Source organism: Lutra lutra, chromosome 16 (genome assembly GCF_902655055.1).
Source record: "Lutra lutra chromosome 16, mLutLut1.2, whole genome shotgun sequence".
In the NCBI taxonomy this organism is placed as follows: domain Eukaryota; kingdom Metazoa; phylum Chordata; class Mammalia; order Carnivora; family Mustelidae; genus Lutra; species Lutra lutra.
The window spans coordinates 22,178,011-22,193,881 of record NC_062293.1 but is presented as its reverse complement, the minus strand read 5'-3'; positions in this window follow the sequence as shown (position 1 = coordinate 22,193,881).

Below are 15,871 nucleotides of genomic sequence, written 5' to 3'. Positions count from 1 at the left end.
CCAGGTGCCCTGATTCTTTGGGATTTTCTGTGTAAACAATCATCTTATCTATGAACAAAGACAGTTTTGTTTCTTCCTTCCCAGTCTGTATATTTTTCACTTTCTTGTCTTGTCTTACTACATTAAATAGAACTTCCAGTATGGTATTGAATAGGAGTGGTAAGAGAGGACATCCTTGCCTTGTTCTGGATCTTAGAGAGAAAGCATCCTATTTCTCAGCTAGCTATAGTTTTTTTAATAGATATTGTTTATGAAGTTGAGGAATTTCTGTTCTATTCCCAGTTTTGCTGAGAGTTTTTATCATGAATGGGTATTGGATTTTACCAAATGCTTTTTCTGCATTTATTGATGTGATCATATGATTTTTCTTCTTCAACCTGTTGATGAGATGGATTGCATTAATTGATTTTCAAATGTTGAAGAATCCCAGCATATTTAGAATAAATTCTCTTTTAGTCATGGTATATAATTATTTTTATACCCTGTTGGATTTGATTTATTAATCATCTATTGAGGATTCTTGCTTTTATGTTCATGAGACATATTGGTCTGCAGTTTTCCTTTCTTGTAATATCATTATCTGGTTTTAATAATAGGGTTATTTAGTATTAGTATTAACATTGTAGATATGTGAGTCAGTCATGATCCTTTTAGGAGACAGAAAACACAAAGTAATTTGGAAGGAAAAGTTTAAAGAAGTATTAATTATAACAGGGAGTTAGAATAGCAAAGAATTGACTAGGAAGATATAAAGAGAACCCTAAAGAATATAGGAATAGCAGATATAAAGAGCAGCTACTGCCACTAGGACTGAGATAGAGTGTCCAAGAATGAGCCACCATCTCCCAGAGCAGATATCCAGACTTTATTGAAGAGGGCACAACCATGGGTCACTGAATGGCAGAAGTCACTGATGCTGGAAATTCACTCTGTGTAACTTCCCAGAGATCCACCCTTCAGGGTGCCAAGGAAAGTTGTTCATGGGGTAATTTCTCACTCAACTACAAAACCACACAAGGAGGAGAGGTTTTTGCCGAACTGCTGGCCACCATGCACTGTGGGATACGAACACTGGAAATGTCTCGGGAGGCTGCCAAGGCAACAATCTAGAACCAGAAAGAAAATTCCTTTCCTCCTCTAGGATCTCCCCAGCACCATCTCTGACAAAATTTAATTCTGTGCCCGCTGGTAAAGGAAAACATGTACAAGACCCAAATTCATTTTCATAAAACAGACAAGAAAGATATATTTGGAGCTGAGAGGCAATAAATTAATAACTGACAAGGTGCAATCCTTTGATTATTCAGCTTCCATATGTACCTTTCTACATACCTTTGAACACTTGTACATTGACAAAGAACTTTTATATTTCTACCTAAGAAGGTCCATCATACAAGTATTCACCATTTCCTAAAAATGGTTCCAACAGTCATTGTTTCTATTGATGACTATATTAATTATTCCTCAAGTTCATTCATAGTCCCATTCATTTCCTAAGGACTAAATTTTAAAATTCACTACCAACAACTTGAATATAAACTAAAAATCAGGAATAATAATATAATAATAATATAATATAATAATATATATAAGTGAATATAATAATATTATATTGTATATATTATATAACAATAATATAATATATAATATATAATGTGAATATAATATAATAATAATAACCATGAATATAACAAGCAAAGAGAATATGTGCAAAGTTTCTGTAATTAGTCGTGAGGTTGTAATTGTTATCTGTGCCTTCCTTTTTCAACTACTCATTCCATCTTTTTCTTGGCCTCAGCCAGAATTTCAGTTGCTCTGGGATTTTTATCTTGTGGAATGACCAAAACCTTCACACCCAAAGCGTATGGGTCCTTATGTTCTGCCTTTTTTTTTTTTTTAAGATTATTTATTTATTTATTTGACAGAGGGAGATCACAAGTAGGCAGAGAGGCAGGCAGAGAGAGAGAGGAAGGGAAGCAGGCTCCCCGCTGAGCAGAGAGCCCAATGTGGGGCTCAATCCCAGAACCCTGGGATCATGACCTGAGCCAAAGGCAAAGGCTTTAACCCACTGAGCCACCCAGGTGCCCCAAGTTTGATAAGTTTTTTAAAGATTTTGGATACTAGCCCTTTATCTGATATGTCATTTGCAAATATCTTCTCCCATTCTGTCGGCTGTCTTTTGGTTTTGTTGACTGTTTCCTTTGCTGTACGGAAGCTTTTGATCTTGATGAAGTCCCGGTAGCTCCTTTTGCCCTTGTTCCCCTTGCCTTTGGCGATGTTTCTGGGAAGAAGTTGCAGCAGCTGAGGTTGAAGAGGTTGCCGTCTGTGTTCTCCTCAAGGATTTTCATGGATTCCTGTCTTGAGTGTAAACACTTTAATGACTGAATTCTAAAGGGAAACTTCTCTCCCCTTAAGAATTAAAGTCTCGGGGCACCTAGATGGCTCAGTCGGTTAAGGGTCCTCTGAGTCTTGTTTGGCTCATGTCATGATCTCGGGGTCATGATATCAAGACCCATGTTAGACTCCACCCTCAGTGGGGAGTCTGCTTCAGATTCTTTCTCTCTCCCTCTGCCCCCCCGCCCCCACTCACTTGTGCTCTCTCTCAAATAAATAAATACATCTTTAAAAGAAAAAAAAGGAATTAAATGTCTACTTCTTGAAGGTGGAACTACCACCAGAACAATCCTTGAGAGACAGATGCCCAGGGGACCGAAGCGGGGAGCTCCATGTGCTCAGAAAGAACAGCTGATGCATACATAGCACTGTGTGCCAGGTGCTGTTCTAAATGCTTTTGATGTAGTTATTCAATAGTCCTCATGTTCATCATAGTAGGTACATACTCATTATTCACATTTTATAGAGAGCAAGCAGAAGGACATAATTGTTAAGTAATTCGCCCAAAGTTACACAGCTAGTAAGTAGAAGAGTTGGCATGGGAAGTCTCCAGAATCTTATTAACTAGCTGTTCTGTCTTTCTTAGCAAGTTTTATCTTAACAAGTAATTAACGGTTCCTAACATATTTTTTAAGGATTTTATTTATTTATTTGACAGAGAGAGAGAGAGACAGCGGGAGAGGGAACACAAGCAGGGGGAGTGGGAGAGGGAGAAGCAGGCCTCCCCACTGAGCAGGGAGCCCCATGCGGGGCTCGATCCCAGAACCCCAGGATCACAACCCGTCCAAAGGGAGATGCTTAATGACTGAGCCACCCAGTCACCCCATTCCTAACATTTTGTATCAGCTATTCAAATAAAGCAGTTTAATGAGAAAGTGCCCATTAGGCAAATAAGATATGAACAAAATATATATTTCCCTAGTGAGGGAAAATGGGGAAAAAAACAGTACAGGTTAAAGGGAGAACTAGTGATGCTACTGAATATTGAAGATTGCCACCTGTTGCTTTCTTTTTTTTTTTTTTTAAAGATTTTATTTTATTTATTTGACAGAGAGAGGCACAGAGAGAGAGGGAACACAAGCAGGGGGAGTGGGAGAGAGAGAAGCAGGCTTCCTGCTGAGCAAGGAGCCCAATGCGGGGCTCGATCCCAGGACCCTGAGATCATGACCCTAGCCAAAAGCAGATGCTTAACAACTGAGCCACCCAGGTGCCCCTCCACCTTCTGCTTTCTGATGGTATGAGCTGTGACTTGACTTTTCTTCCCCAGCTCTTTTAGATAATCCCACAGAATGTAGGCACTGCTCTTGAGTTTGTGAATTTCTTTTTTCCTGAGCCAGGAAACTATTTTCTCCTTTTACATTTTGTTTTTCATCCTCCAGTATCCTTTTACATTTTAGATTGTTGCCATATTTGCATCTTAACTGTGTTCATCCTTGGCAAGCTCTTCTTACCCCACAGCCCATGCATGTGATAAATGTTTCTCAGGGCCCTTCTTGCCTTCCTCCTTCAGTTTTGTAAGCTTCTTCATTCCCTCGGAAGGAAGAATGTAGATAAACTGACAGATTAGTATGATTACCTTTAGTTTTATGAGTAGAAGTAGTTTTACAGTCAAACAGAACCTAATCTCAAGAAAAAATTTTTAAGTTACAATAATGGATAAAAACCAGAAGATTGCCAGCTTTGTGCAGGTGTCAGTGGTTTAGAATGGAAACTATTTTCTTACTGTAGCAGGCTTATTATTTCACCAGTAACCCATTCCTCAGAACAGAAAATTCAGTAGCCAAGAAAGAACAAATTGTAACTGTTAGGAGGTAACATAACTTCAGACAGCTATGGCACAATAATGAATTATGCAGGCCTGAAAGCCCCTGAGGTTGCAGAAACATGACTGGTGCCAGAGTGTAGTCTCAGAGTGTCAGTGTTTTTTATGAAGACTGCTAGAAAATGTGAGGTGGAGTTTGGATAAACAGATAGTATGCTGTTGGTTTGGATCTTCCCAAGGTAACACATTGATATCTGGTATCTGAATCCAAAAACAAATAAAGAACAATGAAGGTGTTTGGAAAACAAAAGAGATAAAGAAACAGGAAGCAAAAAAGAAAAAAGTGGTTTTAACCACCAACCACTGATTAGAAGATGTTGCATAACAACTCAGAGGGTAGGGGAAGTATACCTCAGTCCAAAGGAGCTTGAAGTCTGTGTCTTGCAGACAGAGATCACACAGCTTTTGACTGAAAAAGCTCCTGGACCCTCCCTCACTCATATCTGTGGAAGTTTTCTGGTATGTAGGTAACTTAGAAGAAAGTCAACCAATTAAAATGCAAGGATGACTAAGTTAAGGGTAGAGATGTGTGCCTGTGCCTCTCTCTTCTTTCCTTCTGACCAAGCTCTGTTTGAATCTAACATTCAGTGGTCCTCAAAGCATCTTCCAAGACATGTCTGTCCTGAATGACGGAAAACAAGTGAGGAAGAACCTGCAGTCTATAGTGGGAAGACCCTGGCTTTCTGATTCTAGTCCCGACTCTTTCAGTTTCTAGTAATATCTTTGGCAAAGACCATTTTCTCATCTCAGCCGTGGGGAAACTAATCCCAGTTTCAATCTGTCTTAGAATGTAACTTTATGTAGTCATATAATTTATAAGAAAGAACTTTGTAAACCATAAAACATCAACAATTTCAAGGTTCTGTATTAGATTGCAGACCCTGTGATAAAGAAATGATTCTCTACAGCCAGGAATCCATGGCTTTCGCCATAATGTGTATACATCGGTCAATAATCTTTCATTTACCATCACCCTCAATAGCCTGTCTCTGTCACCAGGGAGGGCACAGACTAGTGTCTGAGACAGATTACTACAGTATTGTTTGGTAAAGTGCTATTGTAACCTAGATGGTGGCTGAGAACCCTTCATCCCTTGATTATTTCAGTGGTAGACTCTAGGGAAGATTTCAGAAGGCAGATGGAGGAAGGGTTTACACTACTACAACACACATAAAAAGCTTCAAGTAGAATGGTAAACATCACCATTCTTCTACCACTGTTACTGTGAATTCTTTTTTTTTTTCTTTAAAGATTTTATTCATTTGTCAGAGAGAGGGAGAGAGAGCAAGCACAGGCAGACAGAATGGCAGGCAGAGGCAGAGGGAGAAGCAGGCTCCTGCCGAGCAAGGAGCCCGATGCGGGACCCGATCCCAGGATGCTGGAACCATGACCTGAGCCGAAGGCAGCTGCCCAACCAACTGAGCCACCCAGGTGTCCCTGTTACTGTGAATTCTAATGTGCATACAGAAATATGCATTACACACAAAAGTATAGCTTAACAAATAATTATCAAATAAACATCTGAACTACCTACCACCCAAGTGAAAAAATACATCTAGCATCCTAGAAACCCATCACTTTCCCATGCACCTCTTGCTCCTCCAAAAACAATGATTCATAATAATTATTTTCTTCTTCTTAGACTTTTACCACCCAAGTGTGGATTCCTAAATTATTTTCTTACCATATATTTACCATATTATTTCAACAGTAACCCATTCCTCAGAACTGAAAATTCAGTAGCCAAGAAAGAACAAATTGTAACTGTTAGAAGGTAACATAACTTCAGACAGCTATGGCACAATAATGAATTATGCAGGCCTGAAAGCCCCTGAGGTTGCAGAAACATGACTGGCGCCAAAGTATAGTTCCAGAGTCAGCGTTTTTTATGAAGACTGCTAGAAATGTGAGGTGGAGTTTGGATAAACAAATACTATGCTATCGCTTTGGATCTCTCTATTTTTTAACATTATGTGGAGAGAATCAAATATATTCTTTTATGCCTTGATTCTTTCTAAAGATTAATCTCATATAGCATTAATTCATTTGTATCCATTGCTATATAGTATTCCATTATATAGACACAGTAATCCCCCCTCATCTGTGAGGGATACATTCCAAGACCCCCAGTGGATACCTGCAATTGTAGATGGTACTGAACATATCCATTAGGATTTCTCTTTTATTTATTTATTATTTTAGGATTTTTCTCTCTCTCTTTTTTAAGATTTTATTTATTTGATAGAGAGCGAGATCACAAGTAGGCAGAGAGGCAGGCAAAGAGAGAGGGGGAAGCAAGCTCCCTGCTGAGCAGAGGGCCCGATTCAGGGCTCGATCCCAGGACTCTGAGATCATGACCTAGCCCGAAGGCAGAGGCTTAACCCAGTTGAGCCACCCAGGCACCCCAGGATTTTCTCTTTTAAAATTTCTGTAAAAGACTTTTGTCTATTTTTCTGTTGAGTCATCTTTTTAAATTGATTTTTACAATCTCCCTATACTGTATACTGGATACTATTGCTTTATGAGTTATATGTGTTTTAAATATCTTCTCCCACTCTGTGGCTTATCTTTTCACCTCTTCATGATAGCTTTTGGTGAATACGAGTTTTTAATGTTAATATAAGGGTAGTTTAACTTTCACATTTAGATCCAAAATCCACCTGGAATTAATTTTATATGTGCTGTGAGGTAGGGATCAAATTTCCTTTTTAATCCATGTGGTTACCCAATTGTCCTGGCACCATTTCTTGAAAAGTCTAGTCTTTCCCCACTAATCTACAATACTTCTCTCATATACGAAATGTTCATTTATGCATGAGGCTCTACGTCTGAACAGTCTCTTCTGTTTTTCTATCCCTGCTCTAATGCTAAACTAAAATTATAGCTTTTATAATCCATCTTGATATCTGGTAGAGCAAGTATTTTACCTCATTCTTCAAGAGTATCATAGCTCTTTTTGTCCCTTTCCACTTCTATATTAAATTTTAGAATCAGCTTAAGTTACACACTCACACAGAACTGTTGAAGTTTTTGTGGGATTGCATTGTATCCATAAATTAATTTGAAAGAATTGACATTTTCACAATATTGTGTCTTGTAATCCTTCAACATAGTATCTCTTATTTTTTTTGGGGGGGGGTTAAGATTTTATTTATTTATTTGAGAGACAGAGATCACAAGTAGGCAGAGAAGCAGGCAGAGAGAGAGGAAGGGAAGCAGGCTCCCTGCTGAGCAGAGAGCCCGACGCGGGACTCGATCCCAGGATCCTGGGATCATGACCTGAGCCGAAGGCAGAGGCTTTAACCCACTGAGCCACCCAGGCGCCCAACATAGTATTTCTTATTTAAGTCCTCTCATGTCTCTCAATAAGATATTTTTAAAAGATTTTATTTATGTATTTATTTGAAATATAAAGTGAGAGAGAGAGAGAGAGAGGGAGAGAGCACAAGCAGGAGGAGCAGCAGAGGGAGAGGGATAAGCAGGCTCCTCAGTGAGCAGGGAGCCCCACCAGGGGCTCAATTCTAGGACCCTGAGATTAGGACCTGAGCAGAAGGTAGACACTTAACCAACTGAGCCACCCAGGTGCCCTTCTCAATAAGATTTTAAAATTTAATATGTTAGAACTCTTCAAGACCTTTTGTTAGATAGATTCCCAGGTATTCTGGGTGCTATTACAATAAATATTTTTCCAAATTTCATTTTTTTGTTGCTGATATATATAAGAGTATGATTTCTTTGTGTATTTTGATTTTAGCAAATTGCTAAGTTATTATTCACTTTAATAATTTATCTGTAGATTCTTTTGGACTTTCTTTTTTTTTATAATTTTTTAATAAACATATAATGTATTATTAGCCCCAGGGGTACAGGTCTGTGAATCACCAGGTTTACACACTTCACAGCACTCGCCATATTACATACCCTCCCCAATGTCCATAATTGGACTTTCTATATATATATTAGATCAGCTGCAAGTAATGCTGTTTTTTTAATCCACATATATATAATTTTTTTAACTTACTGTATTTGCCAGACCTTCTATACAATGTCAAATAGATGTACAGTGAGAGCAGGCATCATTTTCTTGTTTCTCATCTCAGAAAGCTTATAACATTTTACCATTAAATATGATGTTTACTACAGATACTTTGTAATATGTTTATCAGGTTAGGGAAATTCCCTTCTATTCCTAGTTTTCTAAGAATTTTCATCATGAATGGAAATTGAATTTTATCAAGTGCGTTTTCTGCATCTATTGAGATTATCATGTTATAATTCTTTCTTAAACTGTTAATGTGGTGAATTACATAAACTGATTTTTCAATTTTAAACCAACCTTGAAATCCTAGATAAATCTAACCTTGTCCTAATGTATTATTTTTTTTTTATTGTTTGATTTGGTTGGCTAATTTATTTTCTTATTTTTACATGTAAGTTCATGGGTAAAACTGGCCTGCATTTTAGGTTCTTTTTGTTCCTGTTACGTTTTACTAGCACTATAAATAGGTTGGGAAGTGTTCCCTCTTTTTCTGTTCCTTGGAAGAATTTGTATAGATTGGAACTATTTATTCTTGAACACTTAATTGAATTTACCGGAGAAACCATTGGGCTTAGATTTTCTTTGTGGGAAGGTATTTTACTATTGATATAATGTCATTTGTGTTTATAGGATTTTTCATATGTTCTGTTTTTTCTTGATTTAGTTTTGGCAAATTATAGTTTCCTAGGAGAGTGCCCATTTCATCTAAAATCTCAAATTTATTGGTATAATGTTCTTAATATTCTCTTATATTCTAATATTCTTTTAATACCTGCAGCATTTATAGGAGTGTCCACTTTATGTATGTGCTTACTTTTTCTTTTCTATCACTCTTGTCAGAGATGTGTCCATTTTATTAATCATTTCAAAGATCCAATGTCTGTCTTTATTGTATTTGTTTCCTGTTTTATAAACGTGTGCTCTTTATTTTCTTTCCTTCCATTTGTTTGGATTTATTTTGCCAGCTTTTTTTTTCGAGCTTCTTGACATACTTAACTCTTTGACTTTTTTTTCCCCCTTGGTCTTTTTTTCTAACATGAATAAATTAATGTGACACATATTTTTACCTCTAAAAAATAGTTTAATCACACAAGTTTAATATGTATATTTTTCTTATTGTTAAATACCCCCAAAAGTCTGATTTTCATTAGGATTTCTTCCTTGACTCATGAGTTATTTATAAATGTGTGCCTAAGTTTCCTAAGATATGGTGATATTTAGTAATGTTTTGTTATTGATTTCCATGTTGTTTTTATTGTGGCCAGAGGAAATACTATGTATGATTTCATTTTTTTGATGTTGAAACTTATTTTATGGCTCAACATATGGACAATGTTTTTAAATATTCCAGGCATATATTCTACAGTTGTTGTTGAGTATAGTTTTCTAAATATGTCCACTAGGTAAAGTTTGCTAATCATGTTGTTCAAAACATCTGTATTCTTACTGATATTTTTAGCTGCTTATTCTATCATTTACTAAGGGAAGTGATTGTGTATTTGACTATTTTGTCTTCTGATCTGTCACTGTTTGCCTTGCCTATTTTAAGGCATCTTATTATGTGTATAGCAATTTAAAATTGTTATATCTTCCTGGTAAATTGAAACTTTTATCATTATGAAGTGACTTTCCTTGCCACTAATAATGTTTTATGCCTTAAATTTATTTTGTCTAATATTAATATAGACTCACCCATATCCCTTTGGTTAGTATTTACATATCCAATATATTTCTATCCTTTTATTTTTAATGTTTATATCCTTACGTTTTAGATGTCTCATAAACATCAAATGGATAAAATTTATCCATTCTGACAATATTGGCATTTTTACTGGTTCATTTAGCCCATGTATATGGAATGTAGTTTCTAATACATTGGATTTCATTCCATATTTTCTTTTTTTCTTTTTCTTTTTTTTTTTACAGATTTTATTTATTTATTTGACGGACAGAGATCACAAGTAGGCAGAGAGGCAGGCAGAGAGAGAGAGGAGGAAGCAGGCTCCCTGCCAAGCAGAGAGCCTGATGTGGGGCTCGATCCCAGGACCTTGAGATCATGACCTGAGCCGAAGGCAGAGGCTTTAACCCACTGAGCCACCCAGGCGCCCCTCATTCCATATTTTCTTTTGGGTTTTTTATTTGTTTCACCTGTTCTAGGTTTCTCTTTCGTTCATTTCTTGTATTTTTGTTGATAGGTTTTTTTATCATTACACCTTTTTTCTCTCCATTGTTTTTTTCTATTTTATTAATGGTTATCTTAAAATTATAGCACACATACTAAATGATCAAAGTCCAAAATTAAACAATACCTTTTCCTTTTTCCCAGATAAAATATAACATTTTAATAGAAACTTTTAATAAATTCATTATATTATATTATTATATTATGTTACTGTTACTTAACCCCACAAGATACTATTAGTATTTTTAAATTACTTTTCTATACAATTACTGTTCATTTATTTTTAAGTAATTTCTACAGCCCACATGGAGCTTGAACTCATGACCCTAAGATCAAGAGTCACAAGGTCCGTTGACTAAGCCAGCCAGGTGCCCCACAATTACTGTTCATTTGGATTTAACCATATATTTACCAGGTTTTCTATAATTATTCTTCACTATTTCATGTAATTCTTAATTACTCCTCAGACCTTTCATCTGGGGTCTCTTTCCTTTTGCAATAATTTACTTTAGTGAGAACCTACTGGTGGAAAACTCTTCCAATTTTTGCTTGTCTAAAAATAACTTTTTTTACCTTCATTCTTTTTTTTTTTTAAGATTCTATTTATTTATTTGACAGAGAGAGAGAGCACAAACAGGGGAAGCAGCAGGCAGAGGGAGAGGGAGGAGCAGGATCCCTGCAGAGCAGGGAGTCCTATGTGGGGCTCAATCCCAGGACCCCAGGATCATGACCCAAGCAGAAGGCAGAAGCTTAACTGACTGAGCCACCCAGACGCCCCTATTACCTTCATTCTAAAAAGATAGTTTTGCTAGTATAAAATTTTAGGTTGACAGTTATTTCAACACATGTTAGATATAACTTCATCATCAAATGAACTCCATTAAAGTCAGTTTTAGTTAAACTATAACTCCTTTGAAGGTAAGTTATCTTTTTCTCTGGCTGTTTTTAACCTTTTATCTTTGGGGCTGTTCTGCAATTTTATTATGATTTGTCTAGATGCGGATTTCCTTTTATGGATCCTGCTGTCATTCACTGAGCTTCTTGAATCTGTGGCTTGGTATCTTTGATTAGTTCTGCAAAATTCTTAATCATTAACTCTTCAAATATTGTCCTCACCTTAATCTCATTTTCCTCCTCTTTTGAAACTCTGATTAAACATATTTAATACTTATCGTGCTATCCTCCATGTCTCTTGACCTCACTCCATATTTTCCATCCTTTATCTCTCTATATTTTGAGTATTTTTTTCTGATTTCAATTTCACTCTCTCTTCAGTTACATCCAATATTCTTTTACCTATTATGTTTTTAATGTAGGATCCAATTTCTCATTTCTAAAAGTTATATTTGGTTCTTTTACAAACATGATAGGTGACTTTTTAATGGTTTCTTCTTGCTATCGGTATTATCAAGCTCATTTTAAAATTTCTTTAAATGTAATGAGCATAGGGGCACCTGGGTGGCTCAGTGGGTTAAAGCCTCTGCCTTCGGCTCAGGTCATGATCCCAGGGTCCTGGGATCGAGCCCCGCATCGGGCTCTCTGCTCAGCAGGGAACCTGCTTCCTCCTCTCTCTTTGCTGCTTCTCTGCCTACTTGTGATCTCTGTCTGTCAAATAAATAAATAAAATCTTTAAAAAAAAAATAAAATAAATGAGCATATATTTGTAATCTAGTCTAATAATTCCAATAATGATATCTTTATAAGCCTCTTTCTGCTGTTTGTTGTTTCTACTTATTCTCATCATTTCCTTATATGCTTTGGTATTTTTTACTGGGAACTCCTCATTGTCCTTAAAAAATTCTTTGTGGAAATGAAGATGACTTCTTCCAGAAAAGACTTGTGTTTAATTCTGACTAACATCTAGGGACACAACCAATCCTGGACTCTTGCAAACTAAGTTTGCAATTTGAGATTCTCTGAAATACCCAGATGATGCAAATTTAGGTTGAATTCTCTGAAAACACAAGTCTCTGGCCATAATATTTCAGACATTTTCTTTCTTTCTTTCTTTCTTTCTTTCTTTCTTTCTTTCTTTCTTTCTTTCTTCCTTTCTTTCTTTCTTTCCTTCTTTCTCTTTCTTTCTTTCTTTCTTTCTCTTTCTTTCTTTCTTTCATCCTTCCTTCCTTCCTTTCTTTCAACCTCTTCTTCACTCAGTACCAAGAGTCTTCTCTTTATTCCGTGCAGGTGAAGCAAGAGTATGGGTTTCCTTACTCTGATTCACTTACCTCAATGATGTACCCCCTTGAGATTCCAGTTTAATCTGGGGAAGATCGCCTTTAATTAGATTTTCCAGCTGAGTGGGCCCCTGGCCTTGGCTTCTGGATTAATCAATCCACAAGGCTAGCCAAACTGAAGCCCCAGCTTGTCTGGAATTGCAAATCTCGGTCTCTTTCATGTGGGGCAAAATTATATTAGTGTTCTAATACTTCACTTACCTCTCTGGGTCTCCTTTTTATTTACATTTTGGCTTGAGCTTCTTGTCAGCAATTAGATGCTTTTTATGGTATTAAATGATCTTATTCAGGGGCACCTGGCTGGCTCAGGCAGAAGAGCATGCAGTTCTTGATCATGGGGTCATGAGTTTGAACCCCATGGTGGGTGTAAAGATTACTTAAACAAATAAAACTTTAAAAAGATAAATTATCCAGCATTTTAAATTGTTTTGCATGGGAGAGCTAGAGCAAATAATCTAGCTGAATTTAAACCCTGTTCTCCAGAAACAAGTTTGTTATCACTATTCTTGAATGTTCTTCACCTATCTCATATCTAGAAGTTTTTACTGCCTCACATAGTTGCAGCCTCTATCTTGCTTGTGCTTCTCTCCCTCCTTCTCTCTCCTTTCACTATCCCTCATCTCCATTTTAGGAGCAAAATCAATAAATTCTTTGATTTGTCTCCTACAAAGTAGCTTTCCCCTTTGTCCAAGATATCCAACTCCATAGGATAAGGCAGCACAGTTAAGCTGGTTTAACTAGCATTTCTCCAAAAGGGTTTCCTTCCCAAAAGTGTAAGCACAGTGTGTTTAGAGGTCTCTAACTCAGCCTGGAGAGATCTAGAAACTATCAGAAGTGGTATTGCTTGAGCTAAGAGTTCTGAAGAATGAGTAAGAGTTGGAGGAATCTCCCACATCTCTCCCAGCTCAAATAATGACTATCCCAACTGCCCCCCACCCAAAGCCATCTCTATCACAGTTTCAGCTGCTAGAACAGGAAATTCCTTACAGACATAGGCAGTTAATGTATTGAATTTTTTCTTTTTTAAGATTTTATTTATTTACTTGACAGACAGAGATCACAAGTAGGCAGAGAGAGAGAGAGGAGGAAGCAGGCTCCCTGCTGAGCAGAGATCCTGATGTGGGGCTCGATCCCAGGACCCTGAGATCATGACCTAAGCTGAAGGCAGAGGCTTTAACCCACTGAGCCACCCAGGCACTCCGCCCCTAATGTACTGAATTTCATACTGGAATCAGGAATGTGAGTTAAGGGAAATCAGCAGATTAAATATGAACCTCAAGTTTCTGGGTCAGTTTAATCTCCCTTAGACAAGTAGTCCCTTGCTGAGACTCTGAGAGGACAAAATAAAAATTTTTAGTGGCAACTGGTGGTTCTGAGGTTGAGCCAGCCTCATGAAATTCTGGGTATGTCTCCCAAACTTCCCCCAACTCAAGGGTACTTCTGAAGAAAATTGTTTACAGAACCCTAGCAAAGAAAAGTTAGATTTAAACCCTGTTCTCCAGAAACGTTCACATTGGTGAAACAGACATATGTACTAATAATTTCAGTCCAATAATGATGAATGCCGTAGTAGAGATGTATTCAACGTGTTATGGGCCATACAGAAGTAACCCAGTTCTTTCAGTAATGGGGTGACTACTGAAGAAGATATATTTGAACTGTTGCTTAAAGGATGGGTAAGGTGGGGAAATGTGAGGACACCTGGCTGGCTGTCAGAAGAGCATGCAACTCTTGATCTCGGGGTCATGGCTTTCAGCCCCACATTGGGCATAGAGATTACTTCAATAAATAAATAACTTATAATTTTTTTCCAAACATATAAATAAATAAATAAATAAATAAATAAGCAAGCAAATATGTCATTGTACAAGTAGATGTTCAAATAGAAGGCCAACAGTTTGGTGTAGCTGGAATCAGAATTTAAGGAAGCAGGAAGGGGACAATGTCAGAGCTAAGTAGGGATCATCCTATTGTCTTTAAGTAACCACTTCCATTAGTACCCTGCATTTTAAAAATAACATTCTTCCTATTTTGTACTTCTTGTTCAATGTCTGTTCTTCCCAATATTCTTCTTCAATAAATACTATCTTAAATTAATAACTCAAGGAAACAGTTAACAAAATCAAAAGACAGCTGACAGAATGGGAGAAGATATTTGCAAATGACATATCAGATAAAGGGATAGTATCCAAAATATATAAAAAGCTTAGCAAACTCAACACCCAAAGAACAAATAATCTAATCAAGAAATGGGCAGAGGACATGAACAGACATTTCTGCAAAGAAGACATCCAGATGGCTAACAGACACATGAAAAAGTGCTCCACATCACTCCGCATCAGGGAAATACAAATCAAAACCACAATGAGATACCACCTCACACCAGTCAGAATGGCTAAAATTAACAAGTCAGGAAATGACAGATGCTGGCGAGGATGCGGAGAAAGGGGAACCCTCCTACACTGTTGGTGGGAATGCAAGCTGGTGCAACCACTCTGGAAAACAGCATGGAGGTTCCTCAAAAAGTTGAAAATAGAGCTACCCTGCAACCCAGCAATTGCACTACTGGGTATTTACCCTAAAGATACAAACGTAGTATTTGTGCTACGTGCATGGGACGTGCACCCGAATGTTTATAGCAGCAATGTCCACAATAGCCAAACTATGGAAAGAACCTAGATGTCCATCAACAGATGAATGGATAAAGAAGATGTGGTGTATATATATACAATGGAATACTAGGCAGCCATCAAAAGAAATGAAATCTTGCCATTTGCGACAACATGGATGGAACTAGAGGGTATTATGCTTAGCGAAATAAGTCAATCAGAGAAAGACAACTATCATATGAACTCCCTGATATGAGGAAGTGGAGATGCAACGTGGGGGTTTGGGGGGTAGGAAAAGAATAAATGAAACAAGATGGGATCAGGAGGAAGACAAACCATAAGAGACTCTTAATCTCACAAAACAAACTAAGGGTTGGGGGGGCAGGGGGGAGGGAGAGGTGGTGGGGTTATAGACATGGGGGAGGGTATGTGTTATGGTGAGTGCTGTGAAGTCTGTAAACCTGGAGATTCACAGACCTGTACCCCTGGGGCTAATAATACATTATATGTTTATTTAAAAATTTAAAAATTATAAATAAATAAAATTAATAACTCAAGAACAAATATAAGAATATCATTTTTAGTTGTAAT